This window comes from Primulina tabacum, chromosome 2, assembly GCF_025594145.1.
Source record: "Primulina tabacum isolate GXHZ01 chromosome 2, ASM2559414v2, whole genome shotgun sequence".
In the NCBI taxonomy this organism is placed as follows: Eukaryota; Viridiplantae; Streptophyta; class Magnoliopsida; order Lamiales; family Gesneriaceae; genus Primulina; species Primulina tabacum.
Genome location: NC_134551.1, coordinates 36413395 through 36419394, shown reverse-complemented (window position 1 = coordinate 36419394; position 6000 = coordinate 36413395). Strand labels below are relative to the sequence as shown.

Genomic DNA, 6000 nt, shown 5'->3' with positions numbered 1-6000 from the left:
AATTATATTTTATTAATTAAATACTAAAGCTCGCGAACTATAGAACAAAATAATTTGGGCTAGAGGGTTATTAATATAATGATTTTTTATTAATGTAAAGATAACACCAAAGACCTTTTTTATGTGCAAAATATATCGTCACCTATCCAGATCATGAAATGAAATGAATTGTTGAGACCATATACAATAAATAAAATTGATTAAGCACTAGAAAGGTATATTATGGGATGCTCAAAAGTTTCCGGATATTGATTCTGACAAATTCGGAACCACCGGTGCCGAAACAGTCGAGTAACTCATGACTAGGGAGAATATAATATGATGTTAAATCACTTCATAGAAAAGTTTATTCCCACTTATTCTTGGAGATCAAAGCTATTTTTTTATTTAAGTTCGATTCGATCGGTAAATTCTAAACGTATCATCCCCGTCTCCGGCCAATACGCAACCTGTTAGAGTAGATGTCCTGTAAGCCAACTGTTGGCTAGGGAATTTATTGACTTAGTTATAATAAACAATCTTTATTTTAATATAATTCATTATTTTGTTATTTCTTTATCGGTATACACATGTCAACAACATAGATAAAGACCTTGAGTACACTTTAAATACAAATGAATAGTAATTCGATGTTGATTCTCATTTATAAACACTGTATGATGTAAATTCGTTCCTAGTCGATTCAGCCGCTTAAAACGTGGATAAAGTTCACTTGAGCTCGAGATTAGCATCTGTAATGTTGTGTACCGCGTTTTTTGATAAGGGCATAGAGATGTCCAAACATGCAGATGGGTAGTCATATGATGATTATACCGAACTACCCTCCCTCAAACTTTCCAAGTGGTTATAATTCATCGAGAGGATAAGTTTGTGGTTATCATTGTATACCATTAGTCCTTACGACCCCAGACAACACTGAGGCTTTATATGCTAGGGCTGTGCTTTGACTCGTTTACCAACTCTAGGAGGGTCATAAGGTGGCGAGATTGGGTACAGTTGCGACACATGTAGGAGCCAGTACATTGTAGTCGGGAATTCACCTCTCACCTACGGGTGTGGATATTCTATGTGATCTGATAATAATAGTGCATGGAATTTCTGACCAGAGTATGAGATGTACGTTAGAAAAGGAGTCCTCCAATGGTACATGCGATGCCACTATTTATTCTCAAAGATGTGTCACATAGTTATCGAATTATTATGCAACCCTTGATGAACCAATGGTTGCAAATTCGATCGGGATATATGAGATGAAGGGACCGTACTGTACGTTAATAATAATCGACTGGTTCTTGCATGCACTATCAGTGATACCTAGGGAATCATGGGGCGATGATACTAGATGCTCTTAGCATGATTCGATGTGTTTAATCAGAAATATGATTTCGGAAATTCTCATGATCAATCGTTGATATATAGAATGGGATAAATTAGGGTAAACCTGAATAAAAGATTATGTCCTTAATCACAAAGAGTTGTAAACCCACGGCTAGCTGTATCCTGAACCATTGAAGGTCACAAAAGAATTGGATCATTTGTTCCCGTGGAGAGAATACATTCAAGAATTTAAATTTATATTATGATATAGTAAATTCAAGGACTTAAATTTATTATAATTAAATTTTCAGAATATAAAATCAAGGAGTTGAATTTATAAGATAGTAAATTCAAGAAATTGAATTTAAGAATTTATAAAATTTGGAAAGAATATATTCAAGGATTTGAATTTATAAAATTTGAGAATTTAATTTATTAAACTCAAAAGTTGAGTTTATTTAATATTAAATTAAATAAAGTGTGAAGTATGTTTAATGAGCTTGTAAAGTACAAGTCTAACATACTAAATAATTAAAGTTCATAATGGACTTTGATTAATTAATGAAACTAGTTGGACTAAGTCTAATTAATTAATCAAGCCCATTAATATTAATTATGAAAATTAGGTCATGACTTTATTGTAAAAGATAGTGAATAAGCCATAACCCTAGACACCAAGCAAGCCTCCACTCTCATTGTGATTTTCAAAAATTCTACCAACTTTCGTCTCAAAATTTTTTGCCACATTAAATATTTTTTTGGTTTGAACCGCCTCTCGATTTTAATCTTCAACATTGAAACCTCTTCAAAATATTCTAGTGCTATTTGGAAGTGGAACAATTCTTCTAGTCGTGGATCTGATTCGAAGACTAAAGGAAAGAGTTCTCGAAGAAAGTTCGTAGGAAATACTTCAAGAGCTATCTCCGCTAATCCCGGAATAGAGGAGTCTAATGAATCTTTCACTAAAGGTAAAAGTTTTGAAAATTCTATGCATGTTTAATTATTAGAACCATACGAGTGCTTAAAAAAATATATCTTGAATGTCAAGATCAAAAATTTTTTAAAACTTCCGCTGCGTTTGGGCACGAGAAAATCGAGATTTCACACAACCATGATTCCGGCAACTTCTCTCTCGCAACCTCGCTAACAAATCAGAACTCTCACATCCGCTCCATTCCTGATCAACGGCGGAAAGAAAAGCCATAATCTAGTCCCCACCATGAACCTATTGTTAACACAAACCTCACCAACCGCAGCAGCCGCTATTTCTTCCTATCCAGAGTCTCCTTCAAACCGAACTCCGCCACCACACCCACCCCTTGAACCACAAAGAACGTCGTGGTCTCCTTGGAAGGTCATGCCCTCGTTATTTACCAAAACAAAAGTTCCTGCATGAGTCCGGACAATAGAAATTCCGTCAACACCGCCGAGAGTGCCGCCCAATCTCTCCCAAGCACCTCCACGGGTGCAGATCAAACAGGCTTGTAAATTACCTGGCTCAATGGCAGATCAAGACTGGAAGATGGTGGGCCCGATGCACAAGATGAAAACATGTAAATTGTTGGAAGATTTTGTAATAAGTTGCATTTGCATCCCTGCATTCACCTAGGTTTTGGGCTTTGATCCATCTGTGGCTCACATGGATCTAATAGTGTTGGTGATCGATCATCTTTATTTATTTTTGAATGTCATATTATGATATATATGCGATATATAGTAGTATGCGTGTATGTATATTTAATAATATAGTTGCATGGATTCTACCTTTTAGAAATTTAATTGGCTGGTATAATTCGGGATTATAATTGGCTAATTGGATTCTACGTGCCCACTAAGGAAATAAGATTTCTCTTTTTTCATTAGAGGGTGGTGGAAATTTCAAAATAGTGGGAGGAAAATTTATAAAATAAAAATCCATATTTTATATCTTAGAATTATTTTTAAAATTATCAGTAATCATTATCTGTTTTCTTTTTCAGTATATTTACGATGATTGCTCGTAACCCGCTTTCAATCATTCTAGATCAAAACAAGTTGACTGACCCTAAGTATAATGACTGGTTTCGAAATTTAAAGATTGTTCTGAACTCGGAAAAGATTGTGTATGTGCTTGATAAGAAGCCACCGAAGGAGGCAGCTTCGAACATCAGTGAGACTGAACTAGCTAAGCTTGAGAAATGGTGGGACCATGATCTCCAAGCTAAAATTTATATTTTGGCTTCTATGTCGAATGAATTGCATAGGAAATTCGAGGAGGCTGTGAATGCTGCTGACATTCATCTTCATTTGAAAGAGTTGTATGGAGTACAGACTCGCTCAGAAAGACATGATATTGTGAAAGAACTCATGACTACACGTCTGCGAGATAGGGCTTTTGTCCATGAGCATGGAGTTAGAATGATTGGACTCATTGAGAAATTGGTGGGGCTCGACGTGGTTATTCCTGGTGAGATCGTGACTAATATTCTCCTGCTGTCACTTCCCCCCTCGTTTGATGGATTTGTGGTTAATTTTAATATCAACAAGCTTGAGGCAACCATTTAAGAGTTGGTCAATATGCTTACTACTTATGAGATCACAATCAAAAAGGAGAAGCCTGTTCTTCATCCGGTACGAAAAAGGGAACCCCAAATAAGGGCAAGAAGCATTCTGCCCCTCTGAAGAAGAACAAGCCCAACAAAAAGTCATACAAGAAACCAACTCCAGGGCCCGCAAATCCTGACAAGTCATAACAAGTCTGTTTCAACGGCAACAAGCCTAGACATTGGAGGCATAATTGAACGGAGTATCTTGCCCAGAAGCGTTCTGGCTATGGTATTTTTACATTGAAGTTAATGTTTCTATTAATTCCTCTTGTTTGGTATTGGATACCGGATGGTTGTGCAATGATTTGCAGGTGATGGGAAGAAGCAAGAGACTTAGAGATGGTGAGACATTTCTAAGACTAGGAAATGGAGCGAGGGTTGCTGCCACTGCCATTGGTGACAGTTACATTAATTTTTGACAATGTTTTTAAGCTATTTTTTAGAGACGTTTTATATGTTCCTGAATTGGTTAAAAATATTATTTCTATTTTTATGCTTGATAGGATGATTATTGTTGTGTTTATGATAAGGTGTTTGCAATTTATGCGAGAACAAATGTTTGATTGGAACCGGCGAATTAACAAACGATCTCTATAACTTAAAATTAAAAGATATTCCATTAAACAATATCCAAGCGCATACGAAAACAACAACAAACGAAAGAAAAATGGAAGATCCGAATCCCGCACAAATATGACACGCTAGACTTGATCATATTTCCCAAAGAAGGATGTACAAGCTAGTGGGAGAAGACATGTTTGACTTGTCAGACATAAATTCTCTACCTACTTGTGGGTCCTATTTAAGGAAAAATGACCAAGACTCCATTCAATGGAAGCATGGAACGTGTGCATGGTCTACTGGATTTGATTCACACAGACGTTTTTGGCCCGCTAAGTGTTAGCACAAAATTTGGGCAATCCTACTTCATTATCTTTACTGATGACTATTCGAGGTATAAGTATGTTTATTTGATCAAACACAAATCTGAAACTTTTGAAAAGTTTAAAGAATTCAGAACTGAGTTAGTAGAAAACAAACTAGAAAGAAGTATTAAGACACTTCGATCCGATCGAGGTGGAGAATACTTGAGTGCTGAATTTTTGGGTTATCTAAAAGAGAATGAGATTCTCTCACAGTGAACTCCACCAGCAACACCACAATTGAAAGGTGTTTTTGAACATTGTAATCGAACTTCATGGACATGGTTCGATCAATGATGGAATTCACTGAATTGCCCACATCGTTTTGGGGCTTTGCACTTGAAACTGCGGCAATGTTGTTGAATAATGTCCATACTAAATCAGTGGATAAAACATCATATGAGATATGGATGGGAAAAACTCCCAAATATTCTTACTTGAGAATATGGGTATGTCCTGCTTACATGAAGCGACAGTGGGGGAAACAGATCCACTTTGTGCTACTTTGTAGGATATCCAAATAATTTTTTTGTTTATTATTTCTATCACCATAATGAAGAAAAAGTGTTTGTTTCAAGAAATGCCACTTTTTTGGGAAAGAATTTCTATTAGATAGAAAAGGCAAGATGATAGAACTTGAAGATATTCAAAATACTCCCTCAACTGTAGAAGTTGAACCTAATCCCCAAAAACCAGTAGTTGAAGTAAAAGCTCCTAAAAGGTCTGATGAGGTTATTAGACCACCTGCACGATATACGCTTCTTCATGAACAAAGCCATGATGAGGCTTGTGTTGGATATGATCCAATGAATTTCAAAGAAGAAAAATCTGATACTGATTCAACCAAATGACTTGAAACCATGTAGTCTGAAATTGACTCTATGTATTTGTTGGAAACTAAATTTAGGTTGTTTGACAAACCAATTGCTTAAATCGATTAGATTAACTGATCAAGAAGTTTAAAAGTAACTGAACAAATAATCAAACTGATGCGCAGAATTATTAAGGCAATTGAACCAGCTGAACTGATCATACGCATACAACAGATTGATCATCTGGAAACTGATCGGTTGCTACATTCAGTTGTGAGCTTATGAGCTATTGCTTATCAGCTGATCCTTCAGTTGTACACGTCATCAGTTAACGAAAAGGACTTTCAACCGACAACAGTACAA

The 6000-nt window shown here is 36.0% G+C and overlaps 1 pseudogene; it reads right to left on the bottom strand.

Annotated features, from left to right (window-relative positions):
- Positions 1 to 319: 319 nt before the first annotated feature.
- LOC142531769 (long-chain-alcohol O-fatty-acyltransferase-like) overlaps positions 320 to 6000 on the bottom strand; it is an 82915-nt pseudogene continuing 77234 nt past the window's right edge.